Source organism: Eptatretus burgeri, chromosome 16 (genome assembly GCF_056783735.1).
Source record: "Eptatretus burgeri isolate ZD-2024b chromosome 16, Ebu_testis_v1, whole genome shotgun sequence".
NCBI lineage: Eukaryota > Metazoa > Chordata > Myxini > Myxiniformes > Myxinidae > Eptatretus > Eptatretus burgeri.
In genome coordinates this window covers 47470778-47490485 of record NC_140976.1, presented here as the reverse complement: position 1 = coordinate 47490485, position 19708 = coordinate 47470778, and the positions used below count along the sequence as shown (strand labels likewise).

The window sequence follows — 19708 nt, the reverse complement described above, 5'->3', positions numbered from 1 at the left end:
CACAAATCTGTTTCTGTTCTTTTCTAGCAGGACCCTGAAATACCCATCGTGTCTTGATGTGGGCATCACCACAACCCGATACATTTGGTCCTCTGTTAACGTTATTGCGTTCACTTAACTTTAGTAAATGCATCAATTCATCTCATAAGAAACTGGAACGGCACTCGATAGGTCATCCACCTCTGCCACGTAATGCCTGATCCACGAGAACATATGGGGCATAATATATTTTTGAAATATCATGAAAAAATATCATACAGTTCTATATAGTAGGGGAGGGTGAAATATCATGCTATACAGTACTTTGAAGTCGACAGTGCTACACAGTACTATATAGTCAATCTGGAAGGGCATGAATTGGAATCGCCATTGGAACCTCTTTCCATCCGGCATTCTGGAGCGACATTAAGTCTCTTCTTGAAATATCATCATGAAAGGTGCCCCACAGGTCTCTCCTCCTTTGTATGATGGGACTCGTTTATGATGGAATCATTATATCATGCGACTCATTAATAAAATCATTGTATTATGAGACTCATTTATGATGATCCTCAACCACAAAGAACCATAACAGTGCAAACTAGAAGGGCACTCGGTGGAGCGCATACCTCCGCCACGTAATGCCTGATCCACGAGAACATATCGGGCCCAACACATTTTTTTTAATCTCATGCTATACAGTACTATATCGTTTTTGGCCCTATCTCTCATTGGTGAAGAATCACTGTAAAAATTAAATAATTCTCGTATCCAGATCCAGACTCAGATCTTCACCAAAACAAATCAATTTGTTCTTGCCACACGCCCAACATGTCCACCAAGTTTCGGCCGAATCCATCCGAAACTTTTGAGAGATATCGTACTATATATCGTTTTTGACCCGATGTCTCAATAGTGAAGAATTTACTTTAAAAATTTAATGATTCTTGTATGCAGATCCGGATTTGGATCTTCACCAAAATTGAAGCAACTTGTCCTTGCCACACTCCCAGCATGCCCACCATGTTTCGTCCGAATTGGTGTAAAACCTTTTGAGATATCGTGCTGTATATCATTTTTGACCCAATCTCTCAATGGTGAAGAATCACTTTTTAAATTCTAGTAGTCGGATCCGGATCTTCACCAAAATCTAATCAGTTCATCCTTGTCACACACCAAACTTGTTCACAAAATTTCATCCTGATCCGTGCACAACTTTTTGAAATATCCTGCACACAAACAAACAAACACACAGACAAACAAACAGATGAAATTGCTCATTGTGCAAGGAATTGCCGGAATAACTTTGTCACTCCATGATCTCTGAAAAAACAAAAACCTGGAAATCAATTTGGTTCTTATAAGTCGATAGTGCTACTGTTTAATGAGTTATAGTACTTAGTTTGGTCATGATCATAACTTGGAAGTCAATCGGACTTGAAATGGCGTTTTATCGCAATTTGAAAGTTTTGACCCGACCCCCCTGACATTTTGGATTTGGTTTGAAGTCGATACGACCATTTTAGCGGACGTTGTTGTAAAAATAAGATTTTTGGTGACCCGGACCTTTGACCTTTGACCGAGATTCACCAAAAATGACAAGTGTCTAAGTTGGACCATGGCCGACGTCCGTACCCAGTTTGGTCATGATCGCCGAAACGGTGTGGCTGCTACAAGGTAAACAAACACACAAACAAACAGACAGACACACAGAATGACACACACAACCGACCTACATAATTGCCGAAATCCGAAGGATTCTGGCAATTAACAAACAAACAAACAGACAGAAAGGGGTGAAATTATAACCTTCACCTTCGGTCGTGTAAGTAATAAAATAAATAGATGAGTTAGTTTCCGTCACCCCCATTAAATGCATCACATTTAAGTAAATTCACACACTTTTCATTGCTTATACACTCTGTATTGTACATTGTCATGTACAATACCGAATGTGTATACATATTTGTTTTGTATAATACACACTTAACATGCGAGAACATCCACTCGTAACAGAGATGTTAGGAAGTAATGCAAAGCTCGGCGGAAGAGAGTAATGAGCGGATGTACGTCGTCCGCTCTGACCACATACAAAATAGTGAGTTATGGGTAAATAATCACGACGTTCTTTTGAAGTCTTGTTATCTCATTATAATTGACGTCATAGTGAAACAGCGTTCACCGGGACGCCGTAAAGGGAGGACATCCTGGACGTAATAATGTAGATATGTCATAACATTGCTTCCTTCTGAGCATCTGGCTCTGTACTGTTTCTTCACTATTTATATGTTTTTTTTTTCGTGTTAATTTGATTTTTGTGCATTAACTGACTGCCTGGACACAACTGAGGTCATGGATCTTTTTCCCAACTCCTCCGAGACGGCTCAAGGGATCGTTTCGAAACTCGACCTGATGATTCATGACGTCGATGTGCAAAAACGAATGGGCCCTTTTTAAAAATTTTGATCCAGGTGGTGAGATAATTAACCAATAAACTCAAAATGTATTATATGTTTATATGTCCATCACATCTCTCAAGATTCCATCACTGATGTTTCCTCGTTATTTAATTTAACCTCTTCATTTAATTTCATCTTTATCATTATTTTATTTCACCGATTAATTTAATTAGATCATAATCATGACAGTAATTAGTTTAGACCCCTTAAGAACCACAAGACCCGATCAGAACATTGAGAATCCTTGGACCCTTTCAGACCCTTTAGAACCCTCAGACCCCCCCAAGACCCTTTAGACCCCGAAGACCATTTAGACCAGTGGTTCCAAACCTTTTTGGCATCATTCCCCCCTTTTTACCATGCTGTACACCTGTGGACACCTTTCCTCTTTAGGCATAATGTTGTCGATGAACAATTTGCCATGAGGTTGTGTTCTCAACACGTGTGCTGGTGCAACATCGACTTTGATTTGTTTACTTTTATCATAATCATAACAACTGCATTATTTAAATCACAATCAAGTATTCACTGATGAAGTTGAAAAACTTTATTGTCGTTAAACCCACAAGTATGAACTGCACTATTGGTGATACCTAAACAAGGTAGTGGCAGGTCAAGATTATTTCAAGTAAAACATGGATGAGTAGTTAGCTTGTCATCGAAAGCTATTTTGTGTATACGAATCAAATAAAAACAAGAATTTACTCACAGACTTGGTGTGATTTCTGAACTTGCTTGTTCCTAACCAGATCATGGAATTGTGACTGTGACTGCCAAAGCACATCGCAGGTCATCTTCAACAAACAACTTGTTCCTCAATTTGGATTTAATCATGAGCAAGGCTGAAAAACCACTTTCGCAGAGCTGTGTGGATGAAAACGACAAAAGGCCATGAATGGAAATGTCACGAGTTTCCGGGTAAGATTCCATCATCGAGCACCAGAACTCTTTCAATGACTTCAAGTGGAACACTTCTCTGGCTGTTGAATCATTGATGAGTTCCAGGAACTCCTCTTGTACATCTTCTGCAGTGTCATCAGCGTCAACTCGGCATTTTTGGGGTTCATGTTGGGGAAATATATTTTAAATTCGTCTTCCAGCTGAACAATGTGGTCTGTAATCTCTGTGGAGTTCACCGTTGGTGACTTCCTTGAAGCAGGGAAACATGATAAGAATTTCCGTGGATCACTCTTTTCCTGTGGAACTGCACTTTTACAAGAAAGGCACGAATGGAGTCTGTGTGGGACAACATGTTGGAATCCCTTCCTTGCAGCTGCAAATTCAACTGATTAAGGATCTCCAATATATTGACGACGTCGGCTGGCCGCAGGTCAAAGTATTCGGTGCTCAACGTTGCCAGTAGCTCACGTTTTCCTTGTACTTCAAGAGACATCCTGACTTCCCTCCGAAGGGTGAAGAACCGAAATAAGAATTTGCCAGCAGACAACCATCTGATGGAAGTAAAAAAAGAGCAGGTTGTTATGCTTCGACTCTATATCACAAAGCTGTTTGAAAAGTCGAGCATTCAACGCTGAAGTCTTTATAGAGTTCACCACTTTGGCAATGCTCTTGACAAATACATTCAACCCAGGAGACAGTGAAATAGAAGCCACAGCTTCTCGATGACTAAAACAGTGGAAACATCCTGCATTTGGAGCTTTCGTTTTGACCATGGTTTGGAAAGCAGACATTGATCCAAGCATTGGTGTGGCTCCATCAGTTGTGATTCCCACAAGGTTTTTTGCAACTCAGCTGATTGCTACTGAGAAAAGCAAAAACAGCATCCATTACATCTTTAACTTTGGTTGTCATTTCAAGGTTGTGGTAAAAAAAGGATTTTCTCCTTGACGTCACCTTTGAATAGGTATCAACACAATGACACATCAGTGGACTCATCAAGCTGTATAGCAAAGAGAGTGGATGCTTTGATTTCCCACGCAGTCTGGTTTTTAAGGTCACATGAAATGTCACCAATTCTATGTCGGACGGATGGTGTTGTTTGAAAGGGAGACATCGCTGAGTTTTTGTGCTGCATCTTCTCCAAGAACCAATCGAGCCATTTCTTTTACACAAGGTAGAATCAACTCTGGCAATTGTGTGGGGTTTCTTCTTCTGTGCCACCATGTAAGCAACTCGATGTGAAGTTTTGACTATGCTCGCTTGTTTGTCATGATATGCGCCAGTCATATCAAGCTTTTGCTTCTTAAGTCTTTCTGCTTTCCTTTTAAAGAATTATTGATCTTTTCCCTCTAATTTTGGGTGGCATCTGTACAGGTGTAGCTCCAGTTTTGAGGGCTTCATTGAGTCATTTCCCAGCACGTGGTAACAGGCAAACTGTGGGAGGTCTACGCCATTTTTCTGAAGACAGCCAAATCCCCACTATAAGTACGAGTCTGCGTACTTTCTCTTGCTCATATGATCCGACATTCCGTCGTTGGTGCATGAGTCGTATTCTGGGTCGGGGCATCCAACACGAAGGTTGGCCCCTCCTCCTTGGTCCACAGCGTGAGACAGAGTGAGAATCACCACCACGGCGTGAGAATCACCACCACGGCGGTTGTGCTACTTTTATCTTTATTGGATCTTGAGATGGAGCAGGAGCACCAAACCAAAAGAGAGTGCAGATGCACATGCCATTCTTTTTCTAACCCCCTCCCCCCCAGTACCACCCATCGCTGCTCGCCATTGGTTACTGCTCGCCATGGTGGCGGCGCTCTTCCACAGCGTTGGTCCAATCCCCCCTCCCCCATCTTGAATGCTCCCACAGCTTGATGGCTGTTTATCACAATCTGCCTCGTGCCCTTGACAAATTTGCCTGACTTGCTCTGCTTCCGACCTCACTGCCATGGCTTGCTCACATGACCAAATAGATTAATCAGTTTGGTTGTTGTGAGCTCCCCTTAATAACACCCCCCCTCCCCCCAAGCCCACCTCCTTCCAAGTTACCAGTTTTTCCTTCCTGAGTTTGCTTTCATATCCATCTTTTCCTGCTCCCCATTCCTCCCCATGCCCAGTTTTTGTCGGTCTCCCTCTATTTTATCCTTCAACTCTGCTGCGGTTGGTGTTACCCCTCCCCCCCCTCTCTCTACCATTCCTTTTCTTCTGTTGTGTCCTGATTTTTTCAGTGCTCTACTCTTCCCCGAGCCTTCACTATATATCCATACAAAAAAATCTGAAGCATGATGTGCTTCTGTGCCATCAAAAAGTGCTTCCCGGGCTCACCTGCATTTTTTCGGCCCGGCCATTGCCCCCAACCTGGCCCCGCCTACTTTACAGGGAGGTTTCACACATACAACCTTACCTTGTCTATCCTAAAGGTTACACTCACTGCTCTCCCTTCAGTGCACATATTACGTACAATTTAGCCTAACAGTTCCTTGGTACATGCAAACGAACCTGTACCTCAAAACACACAGTCCATTCAAAAAAATGGATTTGATCTTAATCATACTCTGCAAACTCTGCCCTCCTTTCCATGTAACCATATATTATATGGGAAACACCGTCCAAAGATGAACTGCCATATAGATAGATAGAGAGACAGAGACATAAACTCTTAAAATAGTGTTTTTTTATTTGATGACACTTTTCTTTTAAATGTTGTCGGCTTCCATGGACCACCTGAAATCCTTTTATGGACAGCCAGTTGGGAACATCGACTTCAGACCCTTCAGATCCTTTAGAATCCAAAGAACCAAAGAACCTTTGAGACCTCTTCGACACATAAGATTCTTTAAGATCCCGAAAGCCCATGAGGGCCCCTTCCTATCACCGAATGCGGCCCGACTTTGACAACCCTCCATCGAGATACGAGTGTATGTCCCACTTGGGACGATTCATTTTTACTTCGCTGCTGTTTATAGTGAAGTGGCGACCTCAATACAGACAATATTTTTATCACATTGAAACGGAAGACCAAGAAGGAACCCGAAGAAGTAAAGAGCAAAGATGGAATCATCAGGAGGAGCCTGGATAGGATTCTGGTTTCAGCCGCTACTCCACAACCCTCAAACCCATCCAGGCGAAGCCAAGTGAGCCTTGCCGAAAAATGTCTGCAATAATTCACCTCTCCTTAGAGAGATAGATAACGAATGAGAGGAATAGAGAGTAAAAGAGATTAAAGCGAAAAAAAGGCAACAATTAGAATGAATAAAGAGAATCGTGAAAAAATAATAATAATAATAATAACAATAAAATATATATTGTTGCGGGCCTGAGTTCGCATGGGCACTGCGAGGGTGGGGGTTTCCCTGGTTCTTCCCGGAATCACTGGGAATCAAGGCCGAAGCAAAGTCCTTGTCGCGGTGGATCGCTAATTGATCGCAAATGCCTACAACTTAAACACTTGACTCAGGGTCCTCCATCTGACTACCGTTTAACTTGGATACATCCAGTCTCTTTATTGGAGAATCACCACCATGGCGGTTGTGCTACTTTTATCTTTATTGGATCTTGATTAAGGCAACTGAGCTTTCCACGAGCACAACGCTGGACCGATGTGAGAGCCAAGCCGTGGGGAATTATAATCTCTGCGAATCTACATCCGGACATTGCTGGACCAATGTGAAGGCCCTGCCACACCTTGTCGATTTAGCCAGCGTAGGCCGACGAATGAAAAATTTGTCTAAAACGCTGACACACGTCGAATACGTTATGGGTAAGTTTTGTATACGTTAAGAGCACGCTGAAGCACGCTGGCATACGTCATAGTACACCGAGCTCGTCGACAAATTTTAAGCATGCTCAAAATGTTTTGACATGCTCGGCGTATGACTCACACGTTCCGCATACGCTGGCCATAAGTTGTAGGCACGTTATGCGATCGTTGACACACGTCGACACATGTTACTTGTAAGTTACTCATAAGTCGAAATACGTCGAGGTAATGTTTAGCATACCCGAAACTTATTTCTAACCTATGAGTAACGTGCTTTGAACCTATGTGTAATGTATCTCCAACGCATATTGACGTAGTATGTAGACATATTTGACGTCTTCTGGACGACCACAGAACTTACTGAACATGTTTCTAACTTACAGCTACCGTATAATGGCGTATTGGCAGCGTTTAGGGGAATTGGTAGATAAAAATGGGCTTCACAGGAGGAACCCGTCAGTGTTCCAGACTCCATGGTTTTTTTTGTTTGTTTGTTTTTTTTCTTCGGCATGACGGTGATGTTGACACTTCGATTTCTAGTGCGGTTATGATTTAAATTGTCGAGCAGAAGCCTATTAATAGGCTACGCCACGTGATCGTCGGCGATACGCTGCCATGCGCTCTGCATAAGTTGTGAACGCCGAAAACACGCTAAGCATTCGTTGGTATAAGTTATCTATAAGTTATCGAAACGTTCTGTGTACGTTACTAATACGTTATGGATACGTCCAACTCGTTATGAATACGCCCAAAACTGAAAAAAACATCATTAGTTCAGCGTACGCCAGCGTTTTACATACATTTTGATACGTTGACATGCGCTGGTTAAAACGTCAAGGTGTGACAGGGCCCTAAGAAAGGACAACCATGGGCAGATTGGAAATATAATTCAACAATAATAATTTATTTGCAACAAGCTATATGGGGTATGGGGAAGGAGGGAAGGGTACTCAACGGCTTGAATGGAGTCAAAGGGCAACCGAGGCAGTAAAAGGGGAAATGCAATAAAAAGCAATCAATGTGTGAATTTAAACATTTAAAAGAAAATGCAGAATTCGCAGTCTTAATGGAACCTATTCCTTACCTACCGGGTAACACAACAAGGGTATCCCTCAGACACTCACACAGGGGAGATAATTGGGAGGTGCAGGGTCGCCTCAGCCTTCCGGTATATGGAACCGTTGCCCTCCCCAGATTGATACCACTCTCCCTGCCGCTCTCCGGAACGGCCCCGACACTGCACTCCACAACCGAGGGTCCACAAGCTCCATCAGAACTGCAAACCAAAGCGTCTGGGACCAGGGAAGAAGCAAGAGCAATGACCAGTGGCAGAGTGAGAGCGATGACCAGGACAGAGAGAGAGAGAACCAGAGCATTGGGCAGAGCTTTATAGTCCCTGGGGCAGGTGTGGCCAAAGAGCCACACGCCAGATCTTCCCGACGGCCTGGGGCAAGCTATTGGGCCACGTCAAATCTTTTGAGCTGGCCCCATGCCAGCCATTGGGGGAAGCCCCCCGCTGCCCCACCAATTCTGCTGCCTACCCGGGTATGCCCTCAGTTGGCCCTTACTGCTGTCACCACTATCGGAGCGCCGCACTTTACATGGGGAAATCACTTTTACTCCCATGCACCCGGGGACAAGCCCGACATGTCCAAAAATGTCCATGGCACAAAGCCAGGGAATGGGGAAATTATTGCAGGAGGCTGTGTCTTGTCCTGGTCCATATACCGGTCGTGTTCAGGTGGAGAGGAACGAACGTGGATGAGGGAAACTAAATATCAGGCAGGGGTATATGGCAAGAAATTACTGTCCAGGGTAGACAGAGACGAACAGACAAATATGGACTTTGTGGAGCTTTAAATAATAAATGGGAATTTGGGAATTTGGTGTGCGCTTCTAAAGGCATGGCTTCGGCGAAGGTTCAAGAAAGTTGGTGTTATTTGCACATGCCGAGAGGCCATGGCGGTAAAACGATGCACACCTTACGTGATGACGGTAGTCACGGCACACGCCATGATGCGCTGATGTTGCTATTATCCCAACGGGTTGGTGTGCTGGCTACCCAACCTCATGCATTTAATTACATAATAACCCCTACAGGGAAGGTGCTATTCTTTATGTACATTGTGGAAATAACTATTCAAAGAGTCTATGTGCCATGTGTTTCAATTTCGGCATACGGTTTATAAAACCGTAACAATATATATATATATATATATATATATATATATATATATATATATATATATATATATATATATATATATATATATATATATATATATATATATATATATATATATTTCGATATATATATATATATATAGTTCGATATATATATATATATATATATATATATATATATATATATATATATATATTCCGATATATATATATATATATATATTTCGATATATATATATATATATATATATATATATATATATATATATATATATTTCGATATATATATATATTTCGATATATATATATATATATATATATATATATATATATATATATATATATATATTTCGATATATATTTCGATATATATATATATATATATATATATATATATATATATATATATATATATATATTTCGATATATATATATATATATATATATATATATATATATATATATATATATATATATATATATATATGTGTCGATATATATATATGTCGATATATATATATGTCGATATATATATATATATATATATATATATATATATATATATATATATATATATATATATATATATATATATATATATATATATATATATATATATATATATATATATATATATATATATATATATATTTCGATATATCTTCTTCTTTCGGCTGCTCCCGTTAGGGGTTGCCACAGCGGATCATCCGTATGATCCGCATAGTGATTTAGCACATGTTTTATGCCGGATGCCCTTCCTGACGCAACCCTGGTCGCCTCTTACGACACAGAGATATGGTACACCTATTTTAACTTGGGTATACACCGGCCCAGTATACTGGTACTCACTTCGCCAACCTCGGAAGGATGACAGGCTGAGTCAACCCACTGGTGTATTAATTCAGTGGCCCAACGGGGCTTGAACTCAGGACTTTTTGGATCCCAAGCCGCTGCCCTAACCACTGCGCCAACACCAGGCTATATATATATATATATATATATATATATATATATATATATATATATATATATATATATATATATATATATATATATATATATATATATATATATATATATATATATATATATATATATATATATATATATATATATATATATATATATATATATATATATATATGAAAGAAATGTGAAAGGAACAAAGAACAAAGATGTCGGGAAAAACCTGTACAGATATTTCAGCAGTTACTCCCCAGGCTCAAACGCAGCAACATGTACAAGCTACCAGACGTCTATCAGCGGGGAAGCACAGTCCACACAGCGTCAGGATATGGTACAAACATCATGAAACGAAAGACCATGAAGGAACCCGAAGAAGTAAAGAGCAAAGATGGAGTCATCAGAAGGAACCTGGATAGGATTCGAGTTTCAGCCACTACTCCACTACCCTCAAACCCTCCAGGTGCAGACAAGTGAGCCTTACAGAAAGATTTCACCTATCCTTGGAGAGATAGATAACGAAAGAGAGGAATTGAGGGCCCTTTGGGAAGAAACCCTGGGCAACTATTGGTGGGGGAGGGAGGGGACAGTATATCGAGTGTCTCCCCTCCCCCAAACCACTCCTCCCCCCCTCCATAAAAAAGAAGTGTATGCTCTCAAAAGATTATGAACATGCATGTATGTATCTCAAAAGATACATAAATGTATTGATCAATTTAAAACATAATACATAGATGCGTTAAATCAAATGAAAGGAAAATCGATTCGTAATCCTTTGTGAACATCCACTTTTTTTTTTTTCCAAAAAGGTGGAGTGTGAGGTAGTAGTGGTGGTGGGGGGGGGACAATCGATATACTGTGCCTCCGTTCTCCAAAAATGGGGGGAAGACATGTCCCCTCCTACCCCCACCAATAGACGCTCAAGTTTTCTTTCCAAAGAACCAGAAGGTCATTTGACTCTTGTTCCTATTCATATCTTCCCCACTTTGATTTTTTTTTTTTTGTTCCTATTGCTTTATTTTTTTGAACTGCACTGTATACAAAATTAAGTTGACCTCCACCCCATCCCCCTAAAATAATTTTCCCAGAAAATGTGGTACAAGCAGCAATCATGTGCTCAGAATCCTAAATTTTCCGGGGACCGCCAAAGCACATATCCCCCATACTTTTCAATCGCAATCAACACCCAATTGGAAAAACTACCACTTTGAGAGGCCGTGGATGAAGCATGTCAGTCAGCATCTGCCATTCTTAAGCAGAAACAGGATACTTTTTTTGGAAAGGAATATTAAGTTACAGAATTAGTTTGTGGATCTAGAGAAAGCAAATGCTCGGTGGTGCGGTGATGTGTGAGGAAGAAGGGTGTGCCTGAAAGAGCAATAAAGAAGAGTTGAAGTGTTGCATGAGGGGGAGAAGACGGGAGTTAAAATAGAAGCTGCTCAGAGGAATTTCAAATAAATGTACCTTAAATCAAGGGTAATCTCTTTGTCTTTATGTGTTTGTGGTTGCCTGATGAATGTATTGAATGAGCGAGCAAGAAGAGGGTTACCATGGGGAATTGTTTGCATCTGCTTTAAGGTGATGGCAGTATCTGAGGGGAGACTTCAGGATGCATTGGTTGCATGACAGGAAAGTTTAGAAAATGCGGGGAAAACAGAGCTTGTGTGCACGTGTGCACCTGCATGAGAACACAGGTTCGAGGAAGTTTCGGAGTGTTTCTGGAGTGGTTGAGGGTGAAAAGGTTATGGTTAATCTGAGGGCAAGAGTATTAACAGACTAGTAAAGGTGCCCGTCTTCGACTGGCATCACTGGCAACATATGGTAAAAGACAGATAGCATGAATGTATTTTAAACAATATATTATATCATTTTTATCCATCGATTATCATTCAAGTTTTCCACTTCGATGACATTACCACGTAGTTTAGTGACTACACAACGTGTACCATTCGTGAGTTCCGGAGGATCCATAGAGCGCATTAAAATTACAGGGCACCCGACTTTAAAGTGATCCAAAAGGCTGGATCAGTTTCGTGTACATATTCATATCTTGTAGATTTCAGCTGGTCAGAAAGTCATGGTTTTGTGAAGAAACTACGGCACATGGAAAGTGCAGATTAGTCAGGTACGAACTCAACTGTTTTCTCCCCAAATGGAGCGTGATTCTCTGAGCCGAACTCATCTTCGTGGTCCTCTAAAAATGGGAAACTTTTTTGTTTCTTTTTTGTGCAATAATTCCTCCCATTTTGCAAATGGAGAACATTTAATAAACTGTTTAACTACCATAATCATCAAAACGAATTTTGAGGAGCCTCTTAAAGGCCCGGTCACACCTTGACGTTTTAGCCAGCGATGGCAACGTATTAAAATGTATCTAAAACGCTGGCTTACGTTGAACTTTTGATGTTTTTTTTTAAAGATTCGGACGTATTCATAGCGACTTGGTCTTATGTATAACGCATTGGTAATGGACACAGAACGTTTCGTTGTGTTATAGATAACTTATACCAACGAATGCTGAACCTGTTGTCGGCCGACACAACCGATGCCCAATGATAGTCTAACTTAGGCATAGCGCATTGCACGCATCGCCGACGATGTCGTGAGTAGCCTATTAAAAGGCTGACGCACAACGATTCGAATCATAACTGCCGTAGAAATGCAAATGACAACATCGTGGTCACACCTTGGCGATCTTGCCAGCGTATGCCGACCTAAGAAAAATGTGTCTAAAACGTTGGGGCACGTCAAATACGGTATGAGTAAGTTTGGTATACGTGAGTAGAACGCTAAAGTACGCTATCATACGTCGTAGTAAGTAGAGTACGTCAAGAAATTTTAAACATGTTCAAAATTTTTGGACGTACTCAGCGTATGACACACGTTCCGCATGCGATGGGGATAAGTTTTACACACGTCCACAAACGCTACTTATAAGCTACTCATAAGTCGAAACACGTCGCGGTAATGTCTTTTTTACGCGAAACTTATTTCTAACTTATGTTTGACGTGCTTTGAACCAATTCTTTACGTAGTCCCAACACACATCGACGTATGTAGACGTATTCCAATGACGTCTTCTGGTCGACAAAAAAAATAAATGAACGTGTTTCTAGCTTACAACTGCCATATAAAGACGTGTTCCCAGCGGTTTTGGGAATTGGTATATAAAAATGGTGTTCATAAAAGGGGAACCCAACATTGTTTTCGAGTCCTTTTTGAGTCGATGTCCATGTCAGCAGTAACAGTATCAGTATCAGTATTAGTATTAGTATTAGTAGTAGTTTGTTCATGTTGGCAGTAGTAGGTGAGTGTGAGGGGGAGGGTGTGGGTTATGATGGATCGTCCTTGCGTCCGCGTGTCCACGGGTAGGAGACATCTTTTCACCATTGTTTGAAGTTCTTCGTGGCTAATTTTTTATGGGGCTTTTTCAACAATGAGCTATAGCTTGTTTTTACGATTTAGGTCTATTCATAACGGGTTGGACAAATGCACAATGAACTAATAATGTGCATAGAGCGCTTTGATTACTTATAGATACGATATACCAACGAATAATTATCGTGAAGCCGGCGTTCACAAACTATGCCCAACGATAGCCTAACTTATCCATATCGTGCGGCAGTTTATCTTTGCCGGTGACGTAGGGTTTGCTATTCATAGGCTGCCACTCAACGATTTAAATGGCTGCATCTCCACTATTGAAAGTCGACGCTTGCGCTCAACAATTGGATTTTTTTTACACTCAACGACTTTTAAACGGTACCACTCAGCTATTTTCATTGTTTACAATGAACGATTTAAATTGCTGTCACTCGCCTTTGTTTTTTGACGCTGGGGTTTGGAAATTTGAAGCGTTTCTTCTGAACGTGTTAAAATGCTCAAACTCGTCTATTTTAAATAGACGCTGCCGATGGACAATTGGAATCATAGCCAAGCTAACATCGAAGTGTGAACATCCTCGTCATGCCGAAGAAAAGTTTGAAGAATGCTGCAAATAAGTGTCCTGGCCGTGGCCGTGGACGCTGACGCAAGGACGATCCATTATACCGACGTCTTTCAGCCTATGAGTAACTTAAAAGTAACGTCCGTCGATGTGTGGCAACGATCGCGTAACGTGCCAACAACACGTTAATCATAGGTTAGAAATAAGTTTCGGGTACGCTAAACATTACCTCGGCGTGTCTCAACTTATGATTAACTTACAAGTAGCATGTGTTGACGTCTGTCAACGATCGCAGACCGTGCAAACAACTTGTGGCCAGCGTAGCGGAACGTGTGAGTCATACGCCGGCATACGTCGTGAAATTTCAAGCATGAAAAAAATTTGAGGACAACCAAAAAGTACAACGTTTAAAGCCAGCGTACAACGACGTCTGGCAGTGTTTTTCAGCGTGCTCTCAATGTTATTAAAACCTACCCATAACGTATTCAACGTGTGCCAGCGTTTTAGAAAAAAAATTCAAAAATCGGCATACGTTGGCTAAAACGTCAAGGTGTGACTGGGTCTTAAGGAAGACAATAATATCATGACTCTATATGTCAAAGCTTGTTTCATTTCATGCAGTAACAAAAATCTGATGGTGGAACAAAGAAAGGGGCGTGCCGAAATATTAATATAGATGTTAACTGGAGAGTTCATGGAACATTTTACCCCCACACAGTCTTGAGATTAAAAAGGACATGGGTGGGGTCTTTTGTGGGATATTTGTGGGATAGTGGGATATTTGCGAGCAGCAAATTTGATTGGTCGAGATGATGCAAAATGCCGTATTATTTTGTCCAAGTACTGCTAAACGAAAGGTTTTTGAAAGTGCCATAAAGGTGTGTTCTATAGCAGTGCTACTCAAAGTGGTGGTACGCGGACCGGTGCCGGTACGCGAGCCATCGACTTCCGGTCCGCGGCGAGTTTCCAAGATCGATGGACAAAAACGAAAGCTGGAAGCATGGAAGAGTCGAGTGTCAAGAGATTGTTATGACATGTTTCACCAATTAGCAGCAGTCATCGCTGATGCAGGAGAAGACCTTAATGTTACATCTCGACGAAATGTCATCAGAGAACACTTGACGAATTTGGCAGAACGTTTTCAGCATTACTTTCCAGAAGAAGAAGATCCACGGAAAGGGAATGAATGGATCCGAAATCCGTTTATGCCATTGAGAGATGACTTAGGTGTCACTATGGAGGATAAATTGCTAGAGCCGTCTGCTGACGAAGGATTGAAGAGGAGTTTCGAAACTACAACAGCACTTGCTTCTTTTTGGATAAAAGTGGAAGCAGAATATCCTGAGCTTACTGAAATTGTTCTGAAAACTCTTCTCCCATTTCCTTCAACCTACCTCTGCGAAACTGGCTTCTCAACCATGAGCATCATCAAGACAAAGTACAGGAATAGTGTGGATATTCATTCTCCATTGCCGTGGTACTGTCCTCAATTGAACCACGATTGGATAAGCTGACAAAGAAGAAGCAGGCGCACCTTTCACATTAGTAATAGTTAAGGATTTAACATGCCCATATCATCAATTTCATATTTTAACATTACGATATTTTCAAAGTCGTCTTCAATGTAATGTAACCTATTTCCTTTCAATCTTTCTTTTAAAGTCTTTATTCACTGGATTTTAAGATAACTAAAATATTGAATTTTTTCAACCAACCTAATTCATTTTAATTTTTCATTTTATTACTTGTATACCGGTATACAAATCTTTATAATAACTATGTTTGAACGTTTTGCTAGTTTGATTTTTTATATATAATTTTTAATATTGTAAAATTATATAACTCGTTTACAAAATATATATAAAAAAAATGTGCCAACTTTTATTATATTCATTATATATCTTATATTTTTCCGGTATAAATTAATGTTACTACGGATGTTCAAACAATATTTTCTCAGATCATAAACAAATAATAATATGGCACAAATACGGTACCGGTCCCTGGCACATTGGAAAAAAAACCTGCCGGTCCACAACATCAGATAGTTTGAGAAGCACTGTCTACAGTGTTCAAGTATATAATTCAATTACAATAAAATGAAGATTTTAAAGGTTGTGGATGTTTGTTTGTTTTTTCCAGAAGTTTGCCGCCGTTGAAACAGCATCTTTTACACCTTATTTAACACATTACATTAGTTATTCGTGCCTGTTGTTTGTGCCCTTTGTAACATCCTTAAAAACAGTGTTTCCAGTTTGGAATGATTTTCAGTTTTGTTTCACTGTCAGACAGGCTAAAAAAAAAAATCATCTCACTCCTTCCTGCGTATGTGCGCATTCAGGATGAATTCAGAGCCAAAGTACTGCTAAACTGCAGGTTAATTTTCCCATTCAATTTAAATTAAATTTTTCCTCGATTGTAAAATGATGTTTGTAGATGGACAGACAAAGTGAACCAATTGCTTAACCCCACATTTTGCTCTGCACGCAAGGGGTAATGACACTGGTTCTACTGCACGGAGAAGGAGGCTTGGCCATTGAGAAAGGAAGACAGGATATTGCTGCAGAAGATGGCGATGTGGATGCTCAGAGGTCTATCAATGAGGATATGGCTCGGCAAAAGGAAGAGGATTTGAGGATATTCGAGAGGTGGACAGAATAATGGGTTATTCGCAAAAAGGCATGGAAGACACGTCTGCATTTGTATGAGACTGTGATAAGGAGGGTGGTGAGAAATATGGTATAGCAGGCCTTTGATATGAAAGTGAAACTTCGGAGTAAAAAGGAAATTTTGGAGATGGGGGTTCATGCTCAAGATGGAGCAGTTTGAAAAGGATAAACTTGTGAGGTCATCCCCACAAGAATGTGGGATTCATTGTGACAGTCATAGTAGTGGTTCTAGTCGTAGTAGCAGCAGCAGACAACCTCTCATGTGATGAACATTTCAACAATGGTTTAACTGCTCAAAGCATGCATATTGTTGTTGCAAGAGGATAGAACAATGGGCCTGTAGAGACAGTTTGTCACACAATTTTGCCCCGCCCTCAATGTTGAGTACAGAACCAGAAACAGTAATACTGATGTGATTTGAGGTCATGTAACAGACCGATGGAGACGGTTGCCCATTTGCTCGCAGATATTTATTGATATAAAAGCCACTGAGGTCTCCCAACCTGCTTTACGGAGGACATCGCCTGAATGAAGAACATCGATGACTTCTAACCATCCACACAATTACTACGTACTTTCGTTGCTCGTAAAACGTAGGACAAAACCCATACTTCTCCATTGAAATGGAAATTCTCGAATTGTCCTTGGTTTTTCATTTTGTTCATCGTTACTTAATGCCATTCGTCAACCCTAGATTTTTTAACAGATGTAAAAAGTGTCCTCGCTTGGTTACCTCCGCCACCGAAGGTGGACAGAGGTTATGTTTTCACCCCTGTCTGTCTGTTTGTTTGTCTTTCCATCTGTGAGCAGGATATCTCAAAAAGCTATAGACAGATTCGGGTAAAATTTGGTGGGCAGGTTGGGTGTTTGACAAAGTGATTCTTCACCATGAAGATGGGGCCAAAAAGTTATGGACGGATTATGACAAAATTTGGTGGATGAATCGGGTAGGTGACGAGAACAAGCCGATTAGATTTTGATTCAGATCCAGCTGCAGATCCGGCCTCTCAGTGGGATACAAAATGTACATTGTTCAGCCTGGTGGAGGTATGTGCCATTCTAGTTTATCCCTGTTATCTAAGGTGTGTGGGGTAGGATGATAATGAAGGTGAATTTGATTGAATGAGCAGATGAATCGCAAAGGTTGTGCATGTTTGAGTCAATTTATACATGAGATGAAGACTTTCATGACACGATAATTTGGTCAGAAATACGATCTATGATGGGTCAACTGCTGATTGCACTGGTAAGGTTGCGGATGTACAGAACTGCAGTGTTCTCAGGCAGGTTAGGGAAGAGAAGGTCTCCGCGTCTGCTGGGTTTATTTGGGCATGAATCAGTGTTTAAAACTGCCTGCCCCCAACAGAAGAGCCCGAGTGAGAGCCGACAGGCGAATCGTTTTCCACAAGGGCCTTAATATGTGGACGGTGGACCCAAATTTCCCGTTAATAGTTTAATTCCCAATTCTCTATGTACTATGGTGTAGAAGAAGAAGAAGAAGAAGGAGGAGAAGGAAAACAACAACATGAGGTTATCGCTAATGGTAACAAATTAATTATAAATAACCCATATGTCCTCAGGACCTCCACAAAACCCAACCAGATAAATTACTCGTGCACTCGGAGGTACACAACGCGAGATAGGCGAGAGAAAAAGAACCTGTTCCATGCAACAATGGTTGCCATGCAGTAGGGGGGGGGCGTGGGGGAAAGGGGGGCTTTGTTCAGCGGTCTAACCCAGGCTCGTATTCACGCGTGTCCCTGTGTTTGTTCCAACCAGCCACATACTTAGTGCACCATAGCGCATGGTGGGATTAGGAGAGAAGAGATGGCGCAGTGACCCAAGAAGAGACCCCGAAGCACCATCGAACCCAGCAGGGAAGAGAGAACGAGCAGCCCAGAGAAAGAACCCGCCCCCCTCGAACAAAACCAACCTCGCACTACAATGCTCCTTTTATACTCTCAGGGTCGTTGAGCACACCCATAGGATGTGTGGATTGGACAGTGCCACCGGGACGCGTCGTCATGTGACACCCCTTGGCCTGTCTGAGGCCTTCCATTTATGAACTTGCTGTGGGTCGTGGCGATTGGCTGTTTATTGAGAGGAAAACACCATATATGGACAGAAACGTCGTGGAAGATTTGAGGAGATACAGACATTTTGGTTGGAAAGACAATAGCTCCTGAACATTCTCCGTGACACGTTCTATCTGTCACAACAAAGTACAATGCACTAAGGCTGACATGCACAAATAAATAACTATTGTTATCTATTCCATTTTACCCACTCGACCATATCCGGGAGAACACATTCAAAATTTTACAAAAGAAACTTTCTTTTTCCATTCCCCATCCTTTCATACATCCCCTTCCTATCTTTCCCTTAATGTTCAGGACGTGAAAGCCTTTCCGCAAAGGACAAATGGATCTTTTCACGAAGTCAATATGAGCTTCTTCCTCCACTTTAGTCGAAAGCTTTCTTTGTCTTTACTGTTGCCTTTGTGGTTCTGTTGACAGCTGACTGTGTCCAGAAATGAGGAGGCAGGTGAGAGTACTTCCTTGCCCTTAAGTGCATCACTAGAACACTGCTGATATGTCAACGAATTATTTATCGAGATGCAACACTTTAACTGCATCCTTTATGTTCAATGATTGTTTAAGTGTCACTTGTCAGTACTAAAGTGTGATAATTTTTACCTCAAAGTGGGAACTGGACGCAGGTAACACAGCCTTGCCTCATCCTATTGTATCCCGGGCTAATGTTGAATTAATAGCCAAATGAAAGGGCTTTCTTCATTTTCTTCATCTGCGGTGCCTATTTGGCTAGATTGGTCAAGGACACACAAAGTGAC

At 41.0% G+C, this 19708-nt stretch overlaps 1 protein-coding gene across 3 annotated transcripts in view; it reads left to right on the top strand.

Moving 5' to 3' along the window:
• The window catches only part of LOC147011030 (transmembrane protein 132E-like), a 506523-nt gene that overhangs the window by 340964 nt on the left and 145851 nt on the right, over window positions 1-19708 (top strand). The window lies entirely within an intron of this gene.